This window comes from Ambystoma mexicanum, chromosome 8 (genome assembly GCF_040938575.1).
Source record: "Ambystoma mexicanum isolate Mex_15411 chromosome 8, UKY_AmexF1_1, whole genome shotgun sequence".
Classification (NCBI taxonomy): domain Eukaryota; kingdom Metazoa; phylum Chordata; class Amphibia; order Caudata; family Ambystomatidae; genus Ambystoma; species Ambystoma mexicanum.
The window spans coordinates 1,595,044,526-1,595,061,631 of NC_090929.1; the positions used below are offsets into that span (position 1 = coordinate 1,595,044,526).

The window sequence follows — 17,106 nt, forward strand, 5'->3', positions numbered from 1 at the left end:
TACACGCGCAGGTATTTCAACTTTAAATGTAAACACTTCGCGTGCTGGCTTCTTTTCTACCGCTCCTTCAAAATGTCATTTTCTGTAATTAATATAATTATCGCCGGTACCTGTATTTCAAAAAGTTCTTATCCTGTGGCTCCCGAGCGTATGTCGATGCGTGGCCGCTCACTTTTATTTTACGATCCGTAGCCTTTCTAGCTGGTATCGTGCCGGGGGTCGTCTGAAAAATCCTTTATCCTCGTCGCCAGCTGTTAAGTTCAATAATCGCCAGGAACTCAGTAGTGTACCACCAAGAAGTCTTTTATTTAAGTCTGTGGGACAACCCCCGGGGGGAACTCAACCACCGTCCACAGCCTTGTCTTCTCTCCCCTCTCACCCTGTGCTCGGAACCTGGAACCCCTGAGGTTGAGGATCCACATTCCAAGCGCACAGACAAACTGCAACATACTAACATTATAATATGCAATAACTCTGGGCAACCTGTTTCCATATATATATATATGTAACATTGATATCCTAACAGAGTTGTGCCACCATTACAGGGAAGCTGCTGCCCCCTGCTTTTTTTAGTCTGTACCTGGGCACTTTCAGGCAGCCAGAGTTAGTAGATCTAGTATGTTGGGAGGTGTTATTTTTGGCAAGTGTATCTGCAAGGTATGGGGGGGTGATTTACTGAGGCATTTGTAGGTTAGGGATGTGGTTTTTAGTTGTATTCTCTGATTGATAGAAAGCCAATTGTTGCCTTGTCTGAACCCATAGATGGAACAAGTTACTTACCTGTAACTGTTCTCCAGCATGGGTCTGGCATGGATTCACATGCTCATGAATATTCCCCGTCGTCAGGCTGGGAATCCTCGGTAAAGAAAAAACCAGTATCAGTTTCGTTTCTGATCTGTCTTTCGTAGTAATAACCAATCACGGACCTCTGCGTCATACTGACCACAGCCAATGACTGCCCTCTACCTAAGCCCCGCCTCTGGCAGCCATCTTCAGATTTGGAAGCACGTGAAGTGGCAGTATGACCAAGTGAAGAGCCGCAGAGGGGTAGGCGGGAGGGTTCGCATGTGAATCCATGCCAGACCCATGCTGGAGAACAACAGTTACAGGTAAGTAACTTGTTCCTTCTCCAGCATGGGGTCTGGCATGGATTCACATGCTCATGAATAAAGAATACATAGCAGTACACACATGCACAACCACGGGAGGTGGCAAAGGCTCAACATTAAGCATTACATCAAACTCAACATTAAGCATCTTACCTCCTCACCAGGCTCACCTCAGGCGAACAGGTTGCGCAGCACTGCTTGGCCGACCCTGGACTCCTCCCTGGAATCCCAGTCGACGCAGTAGAATTTTGTGAAGGTGTGCGTCGACCTCCACGTAGCAGCCCTGCATATGTCCAGCAGGGGCACACCAGATAGGAACGCCGTGGTAGCTGCGATCGCTCTGGTGGAATGGGCTCTCGGACGGCCAGGCAGCGGTCGGTTTGCCAACCGGTGACAGTACATGATACAGCCGGAGAGCCATCTGGAAATGGAAGCCTTCGAGAGAGCCTTCCCCTGATTGACAAGTCCAAAGTTCACAAAGAGTTGTGACGTCTTCCGAAAACACTTTGTGCGGTCCACGTAGAACTTAAGCGCTCTAGCCACATCCAGCGAGTGCAAAGTCCTCTCAGCCGGCGACGAAGGCGACGGGAAGAACACAGGCAACACCAAGGGTTCGTTGAGATGGAAGTCCGACGGTACCTTGGGCATGAAGGATGGGTGCGTCCTGAGCACTACCCTCGTGTCGTGAAAAGTCAAGTACGGGGCCTTGCAGGAAAGGGCCTGGATCTCTTCCACTCGTCGAGCGGAGGTGATGGCCACAAGAAACGCTGTTTTCCACGACAGAAATTTCAACGGAGCCGAGTGCAGAGGCTCGAACGGAGGTCCCATGAGCTTGGTCAGCACCACGTTGAGCTCCCACGCCGGGGCCGGAGCCTTCACCGGCGGGAACGGTCTGAACAGTCCTTTCATGAACTCTTTCACCAGACGATGAGACCACAAGGACGTCCGCCCCGTGGTTCTGGTGTATCGGGAGATCGCAGCAAGATGAATCTTGATGGACGCGTGTGCCAGTCCAGCTTTGGCCAGCGTCAGCAGGTACGGCAGCACTTGGGGAGCCGTAATCCGTAGAGGGTTAACCTTCTGTGCGTGGCACCAGACAGAGAACCTCTTCCATTTGTGTCCGTAGCATTTAAGAGTCGAGGACGCCCTGGCCTTTGCAAGAATCTCTCTGCAGTCGGCCGGTATGTCGTATCCTCCAAACTCTAGCGCTGCAGGAGCCAGGCCTGCAAGTTCAGCGATTTCGGGTCGTGGTCGAGGATGGCGCCTCCTTCCCTGGAGAGTAGATCCGCGTCCACCGGCAGCTTGATCGGCGGGGACGCTGACAAGTCCAGAAGGTCCGGGAACCATATCTGCCTCGGCCACGAAGGTGCGACGAGGATCATCCTGCACCGTGACCTCTTGAGCTGTTTGACGAGCCGGATTAGCAGTGGCAAAGGAGGGAACGCGTAGAGGAATAGGCCCTCCCAGGGGAACGAGAAAGCATCGGCCATGCTCCTCACCTGGGGAAACCTGCTGGCGAACCTCCGGCACTTGGAGTTTGTCGCCGTCGCGAACAGGTCGATCTGGGGTGTGCCCCACCGTCGGAAGAGGCGATCCACTAGATCCTGCCGTAGCTCCCACTCGTGGCACGAGCGCAGCTCCCTGCTGAGTGAGTCGGCGTTGGTGTTTTTTATCCCTGCCAGATGAAACGGCACCAGAAATATCCTTTGGGCGATGGCCCAATGCCACAGGTCCTGCGCCTCCTTGGACAGTGCTGGGGACCTGGTTCCGCCCTGTTTCCTGATGTAAAACATGGTGGTGGTGTTGTCGGTGAAGATCCTCACCACCTTGCCCTTGAGGGACGGAAGGAAGGACCTGAGGGCCCAAAACACTGCATGGAGCTCCAGGACGTTGATATGTAGGGATTTCTCCGTCGGGAGCCAAAGGCCTCTTGCGTGCAGATTTTCGGTGTGCGCTCCCCACCCTTCCAGGGAGGCATCCGTGGTCACTGTCTCCTGGTGGGCTGGGGTCTGGAAGTCCATGCCCGCTGTCAGATGCGCGCGGGTGCCCCACCACCGGATCGCTCGTCGGAAACTCTCGTCGAGTGTGATCCTTTCCTCGAAGCTGCCCGTCGTTTGGATCCAGCCCGCGTCCAGGAACTCCTGCAACGGGCGCATCCGGAGCCTGCACATGGGAATGAGGTAGATGCAGGAAGACATCATTCCGAGGAGGGACTTGACGGACCTCACCTTGGCCGCGTCGGCCACCAACATCCGCTGCACCTTGCCCAGGATGGTCCTGGTCCTCTCCTCCGACGGGGAGGCCAGAAGGGACACTGTGTTGAGCCTCGCTCCCAGAAACATAGCGTCTTGCGCGGGTACCAGGTGGGATTTTGCATAGTTCACGGAGAATCCCAGGTCCGTGAGAAGTTGGACGGTCCTTGCCGTGTGAACCACGGCGAGCTCCCTCGTCCTGGCTCGGATGAGCCAGTCGTCCAGGTAGGGGTAGACGTGGACTCCCTCGCGGCGCAGCTGCGCCGCCACCGGTGCGAGGCACTTGGTGAATACCCTGGGTGCCGACCGTAGTCCGAAGGGGAGGGCTTTGAACTGGTAATGACGCCCTTGGACCACAAACCTGAGGAATTTTCGGTGCCCCTTTAGGATGGGAATATGGAAGTAGGCATCCTCCAAATCCAACGACGACAGGAAGTCTCCTTCCTCCAGCTGACCCAGGACGTGCTGGAGGGTGACCATCCGGAACTTCTGCGCCTTGATGAACTTGTTCAGACGTCGCAGGTCCAGGATGGGGCGCCATCCCCCAGTCTTCTTCTTCACGAGGAAGTATCTCGAGTAAACTCCGGAGCCCCGAAGCCTCTTTGGGACGAGTTCGATGGCGCCCTTCCTGAGCATCGCCTTTACCTCCAGGAGAAGTTGAGGGACATGAAGTTCTTTCCTGGCCACGGGGGGGGGGACGCGCGGACACCTTCTTTGAAACTCGAGCGCGTGGCCCCGGGCCAAGGCGTCCAGCACCCAACGGTCGGTGGAGATGGACTCCCACACGTTGACGAAGCTCGCAAGCCGGCCTCCCACCAGGGTGCTTTGGTGGGGGCCCGAACCCACGGCCGGTTCAATCATGCTTCGACAAGGCTTTGCCGCCTTGACCTCCTTGGCGACGACGGCGGGGTCCGCTGGACTTGCCTCGTCCTCTGTAGGCCTCCTGAGACGAGCGGGCCGCTTGACGGTAGGTGGAGAAACCGCCGCCGGAACCTTTGGAGGCGCCCTTGCCTCCGCTGCTCCGAAAGGGCGTCCGTCGTTGTTGCAGAACTCCAAGGGCCCGGGCCGTCTCGGTGTCCGCTTTAATGGCCTGAAGGGAATCGTCCACTGTTTTCCCAAACAGGTTGTTCCCATTGAAGGGCATGTCCAGGACTCTGGTCTCAACGTCTTGACGGAAGTCCGTAGCCTTGAGCCATCCACGCCGCCTAAGGCAAACGCCGTTGCCCAGCTGGCGGAACCCAGTGTCGGCGATGTCCGTCGCAACGGTAATGGCGTGGTCCGAAGCCACCTCACCTTCCTGCAGGATCTCCAGGGCCTCTGCCCTCTTGTCGTCCGGCAGGAAGTCCAGCAGGGGAGCCAGTTTGTACCAGAGCTCCCTGTCGTAGCGGGCCACGATAGCCAAGGCGTTGGCCGCTTTAATCGTCGTCGCTGCAGACGAGATGACTCTGCGTCCCATAGCGTCCAATTTCTTTCCCTCGCCGTCCGGTGGGGAAGTCGATGTGGAGGCCGCACCCCCCCCGCTTTCTTCCTGGCCGCCGCGGAGACGACGGAGTCCGGGGTAGGCTGCGCCCGGAGGCACAGGGGGGCCGTGTCCGGGACCCGGTACTTCTTCTCGTACCGGTCTCTTCTAGCTGGCGTCGTGGAAGGGTTCTTGAGGAGGGTGAGGCCCTCATCCCAAATGTCGTCCAATAGAGGCACTGCGAGGACCGTCTTCCTCTTGGCCTTGCGCCGTTGATAAAGGAATCCTTCCTTTTTCTTCTCCTCTGGGCAGAGTTGGAAAAGCTCGGATGCCCTGGCGATCATGGAGTGGAACGATCCAATCTCGTTGGGCGGAGAAGCCCTGGTGGGAGGTGACGACGGCAGATCCTCGTCGTATACCTCGTCGTCCGTACCTGTCGCTGCCGTGTCAGTCCCCGTATCATCCCCTCGGGTGGACGGGGAGGAGGGCTGGACGGGGCGCGATGGCTGAAAAGGAGGTGGAGGGTGGATCCTTCTTTTCTTGGTAGGGGGAACACCAGAAGGTCCCGGTTCTGGGTCCCCCGACGGGAGAGGTTCCTCCGTCGGCAACGGTAGTCTCGTCCTTATCTCTGAGCATAAGGACTGTATAGCCAACAAAATGGCCGCCGAGTTGTCTTGCGGCGCTGGCAGAGGGGAATCCGACGGGCGATCAGGGGCCCCGTCGGTACCCTCGACGATGTCGTCACCTGCGTCGGGATCCATCCCGACGGGCCGGTCTTCTTCCACGCCAAGGCCGTGGCTCAAGACCTCGACCAGCTCCTCCTCCGAGGTTGAAGCCGAATCTACGACGACGCCCTGCCCCCCCTTTTTCTTCCCCACGGGGGATTTCACGGGGGTCCTATCGATGGGCACAAAAGAGGACTCCCTCCGAGGTGGCAGGGAGACTCTGAGCCCCGAAGTCGCCCCCACTGGTGTAGCCTCCACAGGCTGAGCCAGGGCCGCCGCGACAGTTTCGATAGAGGGCTTGGCCGGATGGATTAAGGCCTTCACCACCTTAGGTGCGCTCACTGCCTTATCCTTGAGGGGGGGGGGGAACACTGCCTCGCTCCCCCTCCACCTTCGAGCTCGACCGGGGCCTTTCCAGGAGCTTCGCCGGGTGCTCGGCCTTCCTCTTACCCGACCCAGAGCGTTGGCTCGTGGTTGATGGTACCGGGGAGGGTGCGCCCTGCCTGGCGACTGTAGAGCCCGACCGTTCGGCGCTCCCGGTGCCAGTGGACTCACGGTGCTTGGCCTTATGTTGGACCCCCGACGCCGGGGCGTCCTCAAAGGTCTTAGAAGACCGCTCGGATTTCTTCCTCTTCTTCTCGCCGGACGGGCTCTTCCCTTCTAGCCAGTTGGCGAGACGTTGATGGCGGTCCTTCATGGTCCGCTCCGACATGTTGCCGCAAAACGCACAGTCCTTCTCCACGTGCGTCTTGTCCTCATGTAGGCAGTAAAGACAAAAAGAGTGTTCGTCCTCCTTGAAGACGTTCTGCAGCTGGCATCCAGGGCAGACCCTGAACAGCGTAGCTCGACGAAATCTTCACCCTTGAGGGGCGTAGACGAATCTGACACGGGTCCCCGTTGATCGGATGGAGAGTCGGTGGAGCTTGAGGCTCTTTTGACCGAAAAAACGAAGTTTTTGAGAAAAAACGTGAAAAAAATAGCACTAACGCTCGAGAGCAATAGCACGAGGATCCCAACACATGAACGTGCGGTAAAAATCTGAAGATGGCTGCCAGAGGCGGGGCTTAGGTAGAGGGCAGTCATTGGCTGTGGTCAGTATGACGCAGAGGTCAGTGATTGGTTATTACTACGAAAGACAGATCAGAAACGAAACTGATACTGGTTTTTTCTTTACCGAGGATTCCCAGCCTGACGACGGGGAATATTCATGAGCATGTGAATCCATGCCAGACCCCATGCTGGAGAAATGCTGCCTTCTGGAAATGCCCAAGGCAGTTCTGAGAGCATTATTTTGCATGATCTGGAGTTTATTTGTGATGCATTTGCTGGCACCTAGTTATAGTCCATTGCAGTAGTCAATTTTAGACAATACTAATGCTCTGGCCAATGAAGTGCAGCTTTGTGTGGAAAGGAAGGGTTTGCATGCGTGAATGAGCTTGCAGGTGTACGCTGAGGCTGTCGTGCTGAGCTGTTTGCGCATATTCAGGGAGGAGTCTGGGTAAAAACCTAATGTTTTTACCTCTTTAGCCACTTGATGGTACATCAATGTTAAATGATTTATTGGTTGCTCATTTTTTTCAACTTAGTAGGTGTGGCTAGGAGGAGTAGCTCAGTCATTCAGGCATAAGCCGTGTGTGGCCATCCAGGCCTGAATGATGAGGTAGATTGTTAGTAAGGGCTAGGTCTTTAACGTAATCACCTGTCAAGGTATGACGATCTGGGTGTCATCTCCGTAATTTGTATAGGTGACACCCAGATTGTTCAAGTCATCAAACAGTGGTTTGGTGAATGCATTGTACATGCATGGCGATAAGCAGGAGCCTTGAGGGACTCCACAAGATATGAGGATAGGATCTGCTGACACCAAGGGAGAGAAGACTTGTGGATCTATTGTTAAGGAAGGATTTAATCCAAGCTGTTGCTTCGGCTGAGAAATGGGCCGTTGGAGAGATGGTTGCATAGCACTTTATGATCAACCAAATCAAAGGCAGCTAACAGGTCCAGCAGGAGCAAGAGGGCAGATTTTCCTTTGTCTTTCAGATCGTCAATCTGGGTCTTCAGATCAACAAAGGCTGTTTGTGCCATGTTGGGGTCTGAAGCCCGATTGGCAGAGTCCAAGAAGCTTATTAGACTCCAGCTAAGACTGTAGTCAAATGTAGGCCGCTTTATCGATAATCTCTAGTAACAAAGGGACTGTAGTAACAGGCCTAAAATTGGTAGGGATCTCAGGGGCTAGGCGTTTTTTCCCATCCATCCCCCCAACCAAGTTCATTTGCAGCTTCCTTTATGACAGAAGCTGGGCAAGTATCACCTTGACAGTTGGAAGGTTTGAGAGAGGCTATGATTATTTGCACTTCTCGGGTGGAAACTGTAGTAAATTTGAATCGTTGCTGCGGTTTAGGCAAAGTAAGGTTGGATTTCAGGGTTCGCCTGAGGTGGTAGATTAAGTTTTTTGATGGCTATTTTCTTCTGGAGCATGGTCACTTTATTGGCTAGGGCATCTTGTATTTCAGTGCACCATTTTTTTATCTTTGGTGCAGTTGTCAGTTTGTGGAGTTGGAGATACAAGTTATTAAAGAGTTCTCTCGAGCTTGAACTCGCTTTATTAATCCCATCATTATAGGTGTCACGTTTTGCTTGCAGAATTTCTTCTTTATAACTAGCTGAGATTTTTTGAAGGATACCTTTGTTGGTAGTAGAAGGGTTCTCTTTCCAGGTCGTCTCACGTTTCCTTTTTTCATTTCTTAAGGCTTTAAGCTTGGGCGTGAACCATGTGTTCGGGTGTGCCCTAGGTTTGCTTTTGCACATTTTTAGATGCGGTCTAGGGCTGTGGTGATGGTTTTGTTATAGAGATTCACTAGTTCAGATGGATCAGAAATGGCAAGTAAAGGGCTAAGTAGTGGTTGGAGGAAAGGTTTGAGATTATCCACTAATGTTTTTTTTTTCCTGGTCAGAGTGAGTGGAGCAATAAGATTATTTCTACTGGAAGGTGTGCAGTCTTGAAGATAAATGATAGTAGAAAGTGGTCACTGTAGTGGTTCAATTGTAGTTATATTAGTTACACAGTTAAGGTCGGCAACCCAGTCAAGGATTCTTGCTTTTTCATGAGTTGGGAGAAGGGCTCTTTGATTGAGGCCTAGATCAGCTAAGGAGCTGGCCAGGGCCATTGCTGGTTGGTCGTTAAACCCTAGATTAAAGTCGCCTAGAATGAGGATTTGTGAGGTTGGCTTAATATTGGCGGAGAGGAGGGATATTTCCTCTTCAAAAGGAACCTACAGGTCTCTCTTTGGACAGGACCCAAGAGGGCGTTGAGAACGGCTTAGACTGGAGCATAGCTGCTGCTATCACTGTTGATTAGGGGAGTGGCCATGCAGTCAAAGCTATGTCTTCTGAGTGTAGCTTGTAGCAGGCGTCAATTTTCCTATTTACAAGCTGGCCGGAGTGAGGTTTTCCCAGACCATGCAGGCTTCAGCAAGCACATTCTTTTAAAAAGGCTTGTGCACTCGTGTCTCGTAAGAGTTAAGTCTTCTGAAAGTACACCTTGTGGAGCCGTAGGCTCAAGTATTGAAATATCCAGCAACGCCATCATATCCACGACCCGATCATGAAAGGCTCTTGCAGAGTGGGGCGGGTCTTCGTTATCCTGGTCCGATTGGTCCTCATCAGTTGTGGCGAGGACAGAAAAATGATCCGCATCATGTCTTACCTCAGCTCAGACACCCTGGGCGTTCTTGTCTGCACAGCTCGGGTCTTAAGCACTGGTGAAAGTGGAAGCAGGGGAGGAGGGGGCCGCACTACCGAAACCTGCCGAGGGATATTAGGAGCAGGCTGCGGTTCGAGAGGCTTACAATGCATTTCTTTGAACAGATCCTTAAAGTATGCCTTCTTCGGGTCCGAGTGCATAAGGGCCTGGAAGGTCTAGATAGAGGAGTGGGTCAAGGCCGATCTGGAGCCAGGATGGCCCTCCATCAACTGGATCCACATAAATTAAGAGCGGATGCAGGAGGAAGTGAGACTGTGGCCACTGTGGCAACAGAAACCGAGCACGCTAATCCATTGGATGGCGGAAAGGATTCCGATTTGGAAAATGCTGTTCGGCCACAAACAAAAAGCCCCTCTGCACCAGCAGTTGGGAATGTTGATGTGAAAGAGCTAGTCAAAATGGCAACCTTAGACTGCATGGGTTGAACTGCCATTTTGTCACTGGCTGAGGTGATCTGCGTCACAGGTTTCAGTTAAGTCATTGTCACCACAGGGGTCTCAGGGGATTTATCCATTTTAGCCTTGTGACAGGGAACCTCGGCAAAGCCGTTACTAGCAGATCTAGAATGCCTTTGAGCCCCCTTGGATTCTGCAGAAGGATTAGCCTGCAGTGAGGGAACCTCGGCAGGGCCGATATGTGAAGACTTAGGGCCTTTGCCCTACTTTGCCCGCTCAGCAGGATTGGTTTGACCACAAGATTGTTTGTGGGAAGGCTTGGGGTCACACCGCGTAGCCAGAGCCCCTGTAAAAGGCCCCTTGATCTTGCCAGTTTTAATTATAGTCCCTATTGGAATCCTCGGGATAACCCCGGTACCTTTAGTCACTGTACAGGAAACCTTGAGCCTAAGCTCGGTACGTTTAGTTCCAGACTTGGAGACCTAAGGAATAACACCGGTCAAAACAGCCCCAGAAATGTTGGGCTTAGTTTTAGCTCCCAGATAGGGAACCTCGGATGAATATCCAGTCCCGACAGCCCCTTGACAGAAGTCCTCAGAGTGAATTCCGGAATCCAGGTTACATCACTTTCGGGCCAGCGTGCCGTAAAAAGGAAGGAACTTAGCGTACGCTTCCTTTTTTTCCCATCGATTAACTGCTGTAAATGTGAAGGAGGAAGCCGTTGGAACACCACCTCCCAACTGAAGAGCCTACATTGGAGTGCCCAGACAGAGAGGGCGTTGCAGTAGAAGCAAGAGTCCCACTGATGTTCCAGGCCAAAGCACTCCAAATAGAATGGGAATCCGCCCTCAAGAAATGACGTTCGCACGAAGCACGGGAAACGAATCCCAGATGGTCCAGCATAGACAGAGGAAAGAAATCTGTGGAACTGGAGCAGGAAGATGAAGGACAAGGGAACAAAAAAAGAAATTTCCCTACGATGCAAGTGGGACCCCACAGAGAAAAGGACTGAAGAGTGATGAGCGGGGCAGAGCTCAGGAAGGCAGATCTACGGTCACGTGCTGTGGCACCGCGTAAAAATAAAAGGAAAAATATTTTTTTTTTTATGCTTCAAAAGTGCTCCGGTCCCATCCCAATGGACAGAATGTCCCAAAAGTATGGAGGAAAGGGGACGGGATGTAGGAGTATGGGACTTTAAGTATTGATGCAGAATCCTGGCCCATTCAGATGATTTGCATGCATGCCCACTTACCACCTCGAGAAACCGCCCTATCATTCATCACGATAGGCAGTGTGAATTGTGGATCAAAATTAAAACAATCATAACGGCTTGTGGTCACCATCCGCTTTGTTAAAAACCTCAAACTTGTTAACCCTACTCCAATCCTTGGCTGATACAAGGATATAATCTATTATGGAGCTATCAAAGTCATCATGTTCAATTGGCCAGGTGATAGAAACGGCCACTGCAGGTCCTTAGACCCAGACTATACAGAATGCAAGTCGTATCATGGGCCTGGGTATGTACCCTTCTTGGCTTTAAGGCATCAAGAGATGGAATGTGCCATGCACTATCCTCAAATAATCCATCCAATGCTGGCAGAGGCTCCAGCTCCAAGTTGAAGCAAATGTGAATGACTTGATGGTCGGCCTGCCCATCCAAAATTAACGGAGGATGCCATTTCTCTACATTGTCTAACCCAGCTTTGGAAGTTGGCCTGTTGGATATATTAAAGAGAAGAATGGTGTTTCCCCCGGGGGTCTGTATGACCAGATGTTGTAAATCGGGAGAGTCAGTAGCCCTAACATTTATTTCCCAATTCAAGGCAGTCTCAACCAAGATGAGTCGCCCACTTGGTCTTCCTTTAGACCCTTTCCTAGACAAAATGTCAAAGGAAGAGTATCCTTTGCGAGGCTAATGACTCAGTTGCCTACTTTTCCTGAAATATTAAAATGAAACCCCTTATAAAATTGGTCCAATCCGGGTCATCTAAATGCTTGGCGATACCCGCTAAATTCCAGGATAAGGTTTTACATAGGAAGTCAGTTTGTTGAAGGGCATCACTAGGCCTTAGTAAATCCACTGCTTCCAGGTCCACAACCGTTACAAAGCAAACCTCAGTTGCTATTCTCATTGCCGAGCTATTAGCCCCCTTAGCCAATATACGCTGCCGTATGCAGGGTTCGCCTGGCATCGGATTATACCTATTTGGAGGTTTAATTACATTTTTGTCTGGGGAATATGGGCTAAGCCTAATTACGGGTCCAATTGGAGGAAATTAATGAAAATTTATGGCCGACCAGGTCCATGACCGGAGAAAGACCTGGTTGGAGTCAAAGGGACCGCTCAGGAGGTGGACCCTCTTGCAAATTACAATACGAGATATTATTGAGACACACCCCTTTACATATCTTATCCAGTGTGTGCATTTATTCTTTTGAGTCTTGATCCTCATGAAGATTGGGCTAGCCTTGGAACATTCGACATAGTGACATTTTTTTATGTGCCTTTGCACAAATTGGGCCCATCATGCCCCCGATTGCGGTCCAGGGGACAATTGGCCAAAGGATTTTGCCTTTGATAGACAGATGGTGTGGATCGAACCGCGTGGCCCCCCCCAAGTGGGGTGGGGCCAAGTTACTGCTTGTCACTAGGCGATTTCGAGAAGCTGGGGGCAGCTGTGCATTATTTCCAATGGCCAGTGAAGGAGCTGAATTACCTTGGACACTATTTTGGGGATATGCAGGAATGTTGCTTTTCTCAGTTCTCAATGGAGGGATTGTTACATTGATAATGGATCAGGAACGACTCTTTACCAAATGTGGGGTTAAAAAGAAGATTTCTGGGGAGATTTATTCACAGAAAACTTGGAAAAAGGTAAGAGTTCAGCAACACCTTCTTTAATTGCTTTAATTTCACACAAAATCTCTGATGTCTTTCCAATTTTGTTTGCAATTAAATTCATGACAGCTGTCAGTCAGCCATGTCCGGCCCCACCCTGGGCACGTTCTCTGGTGGAGCATTCTCAGGCATGGACGGGTTATCTTTTGCAACCTTAGGAGCTTTTTAATGAGTGGGGCAAGGCTTGTTATGGCCACGCTTGAGCCTAGTACTCTTAGGGGTCTGGCTTTTTGTCAGGCCCCTCTTTGGGAGTTTTTCCTGCCTAGCTTTTGGGCTAGGTGGGCATACACTATCCAGCAGGTCAAACCTGTTCTGCAAATTCACAGAGGGACCCATTACAAAAAAACTCTTCCAGGTTTTCCACTCCCTCCCTCACCTAGAGTATCGGAGTTCTGGGTATAGGGGATTGTATAGTTTTTTACGCTAATTTAGCAAACAGATGCACTGTCCACAGGGCCATAATTTCCACTAAATTAGCAGTCAATGCTGTCTGTGGTTCATCCCCTCTCCTTCTGTTTACTGGTAGAATATAATTTTTACCCCCCGCCTGCCCCGGTCTCAACTTCAAAGGGTAAAAGGGGGTCTTTTGGTGAGATTTGTGATATGTGGTATGTAATGTTTACAGGGGTGGAGGGGGTTCTCTTCGGACACAGGGAAAGATCCTCCCAATTATTTATCACGCAATAGAAGTAACTGCACCATTTTTGGATGATCTTGGCTTCAATGGAGATTTTGCATTTCCCTCAGGGTATATCATGTAACAGGTCCTTAATTTCAGAAATTTTAAAATAATTCTTTTATATGCCAAATTGTTTTATACATTTGCTTTTCTCTTTTGTTCGGCGAAATAGGGGTCACTGCCTTTCTTTTAGACATTTATAGGGTTTTGAAACTGGTTATTTACTGAGCACTACATGCACTTTAAACCATAATGAACAAAAAAAAGCAAATAAATAGAAGGAAAAACAAACAATATTAAAAAAGCCTATTAAGCAATTCAATACAATTCCCTTGTAACTGGTAAGACGCAAACAGAGGCTAGCTTATTCATACGAGTCCAGAGGTGTGCAAACACAGGGTGAGGCATGCCGGACAGCGTGAGGGGCTGCCAAAGTCTGACCCCCTCTTCACCACCCTCCCCCCATACCCTGTGTGATTTGGTATGGAGTATGAGATGTTGATGCTCCTTGGATCAACTACTGCCGCTCCCGGTCTGTTCTTGGCTCACAGGATGGAGTTGCATCATCAAATTCTCCTGTGCACACCGCCGAATTTGAGAGACACAGACAAAAGAACTGTTTGTAGGCAAGTTTGAAGAGGTATTCTACCAATGTAGTTCCATTTGCCCAAGTCAATGGAGTGCCCCAGGAGAGTGTACAAACTCCAAAACTCTGGGCTCCACTTTGTAAGGGTCAGAGTCCCCAACGGCTGAAATATGACAGATAACGAGAAAAAATGATCTGAACTAACACGGAGTAGTTATGTCCTTGCTTGCTTCGTTTAATACCGGAGCGCTTAAAGAGGGTTTTGTAAACTTGTATTAAGGTAATGCAGATGATATTGAAGCTTTAGGCCCAACACGGACAAAAAAGTCATAGTTTCACTTTGGATCGGAAATAATGAAATGTTCTAGTATAGATACAAGGTTTGTTCACTTCAATTTTAACTTGCCACATAGGAAGGAAAAGAAGTCAGCCGGTACACGCTCAGGGCGTAGCTTCTCAAAGACTGGCCCGCTCCAGTCTGCACCACTACCATTCCCTTTGTGCACCAGATTGCTTACTATGTGCCAAGGGGTGTAAAGATAGAAGGAAGGCTACAACGACCCAATGGGCGCACAAACGCCCTGCAGGAGGCTAACACCCACACCCTTATCCCCCAAGGGATTCGCCCACGCAGGGGAGCTTGATGAATTTAACAGCTTTGCATAAGGGGTGGGCGGGGCGCACACACACACACCAAGGATCCACTCCCACTGCTCCGGGGATGCCAACACCCACACCCTTATCCCCCTGGCACTTTAGCACCTATTCTGGAATCCTACATACTGTCTGAAATTTTGGGTCTGCACACGCACTGCAGCAGGTCTTCCCAAGTGGTTGGGGGTTTGAGGGTGTCTCAAGGGCTTGTGCCTGGGCCTGTCCCACTGGGTCAAGGGTGATGGGCACTCTTTGCAGTCCCACTCTAGTAGAGGAAGTCCAATAGAGCTGGAGAAGAGCTTCAGTTTCAGTAGAGTGTTGGAACGCTTACACTGCACTTCCTCAGATCCAGTCTTCAAGTTAGCATTTTCTACCATGCCTCTGGACTCCTTTTACGATTCTAAAAAGGCAATGCAGCAAAAGCTCCAGTATTGTGGGGAATGGGGGTAGAGGGGGGACTCTGGCTATGATCACAGGTATGAGCCATTCCAACATTGAAGGTTCCACAATCAGTGCAGCTTGTAACATTCAACTTCCATTAGCTTTTCCAAGGCTTTCTCTTAGTGGTGGACCGCATTTGAAACATCTTGTGTTTACTGGCCCTGGTAACCTCTGTACTTCATGAACTGTGCAAGCAGCCGAGCCACAGCCAAGAATGACAACCCTAGGGTTAGCCAACTAGAATCACACACCAACAAATCTAACACCAACCAGTGCAACCTGTTAAGAGAGTTTTCCTAAAGTCTACCCTGTGGTCCCACAGTACCCGAGGAGTTGTGAAGATGCAATTGGATTCTTTCATGCTGCAGCAGCGGTGTAGGTGTACCCAGGCCCCTTGGTCATGATGACAGGAGGGACTCTCGAAGGGATGTCGCAGCAGCAGTCGAGTGGAAGGACTCCCAGCAAAGGATCCTTCATGAGACAACTTCGGTCTGCAGTTTTGGCGCCTTTTCACAGGCTCCAAAGATGAACGTTTAGGGTCATAGGTCCCAGGGTATTGGCGGTTTGCAGCACATGAAGGTCACAGCACATCATGGGACGGCTCATCTTGCAGGTCGTCTTATGGCAGATTGGTGCCACCAGCCAAAGGGAAGGAGTCTTCCTCTTCAGAAGTCCTTTGTCAATTCGTCAGAACTCATTTGTCAATTCGACAACTTGGTCAGGACATCAGTGGTCTCTTCGCAGTTGCTGGAAGGTACCGCAGGAGTCTCCAGTAGTCTTCAGCTCTTCTGTTCCAGTCGTCGAATGATCATTTGCCTCAGGATCCTTGCCTTTTATCAGGAACCCACACTAATCCTCTGCAAACTCCCCCTGCAGTTTACAGAAAGGGGAGGGTGGCTGTCCATTAGGACAGCCAGCCCCCTAGTTGGAGCTAGTTTCTCTTAGGCACACCAGAAGACAAAGTATAGCAGAGTTTCGGAATCCTCCCCTGCTTCCTGTCCTTGCAGACACACTGGAGCCGCATGCCGCTTCACAAAGGACGGACCAAGAAAAGACAAGCACACAAGAAATGGCGATAAACGAAAGAAGCCACCATTAAGGGTCAATGGTGACCCTTCTGTGCATAAGCGCAGCTGTAGAGAAAGTCTGCGAGTAAAAGTTGGTACAACATGTCCACTGCCACCAGCCATAAATGCATGCTTGTCACTTATAATTTATAATTGTTCTTTTATAACGTGCTTAATACTAGCAAGTGGTGTGCAAGCACGGGATTGGGATTCGAACCCGTGTTGCGCTGCCATGTCTTGCTTCCAAGACAAACGTGTCGCATCTGAGCTATCCTTCCTCCCCCAGAATGTTGCAGGAGCAGCGAGAAAGGGGATACTAGGTATCCACTCAGCAGTTCACATAAGGTGATGTGTGCTGATCTCACAATGGGAAAAGCTAAGGTTGAAAAAAGTATCCCTCTAACCTTGAGAACTGTAGTTCTTAAGGAAAATAAAAATATAAAAAGGAGCGCCCAAAGGCTGTTAAAAAAGTATGGAGGAAAGCAAGACTCCATAAAACAAAGTAAAAGCATAATGAACAGGGTTCCTATGGTCAGAGCAAAAGAATGAATAAGGGGAACAAAGACCCCACCCCCCCACTCACGACACAAGACCAAGAAAAAGTTCCAGAAGTCCAGCAAAAGGTGATGGGGGTCTCACAAGTAAAGGGGATTTGGCCCAAAAAAAATGAATATCCCCAACACAACCCACACCACAAACCATGCCAGGAGACGCACATACAGGAGGCAATATACATAATGCACCTGGCCCCAAGAAATGTAGGGTTCTTCAGGAGTTGCATAGAGCATTAACTTGTCTCGTGAGGATCAGGAAAAATCTGGCAAACCAGTTATGAACCAGTGAAAGGCTAGGGGCCTTAAAGCAGTATAGCATGATGGCCCAATTGTACGAGTGCATAGGCAGGGGCGAGGACAAGGCTCTGCTTTTAACCAGGACAGCATTTTTATTGTTTTGTAATAAAAGGGGGAATAATTTTTTTTGTTTTAAGTGCATACCGAGTTCTATGCATCTTCACTCTTACACTGCAATATTCGTGAGAAACATGCTCCCTTTTGAAAATCAGCTTTCCATACA

The 17,106-nt window shown here is 50.5% G+C and overlaps 1 protein-coding gene across 4 annotated transcripts in view; it reads right to left on the reverse strand.

The window, feature by feature from the left end:
* Nucleotides 1-17,106, reverse strand: part of GPAM (glycerol-3-phosphate acyltransferase, mitochondrial) — a 727,629-nt gene that overhangs the window by 478,905 nt on the left and 231,618 nt on the right. The window lies entirely within an intron of this gene.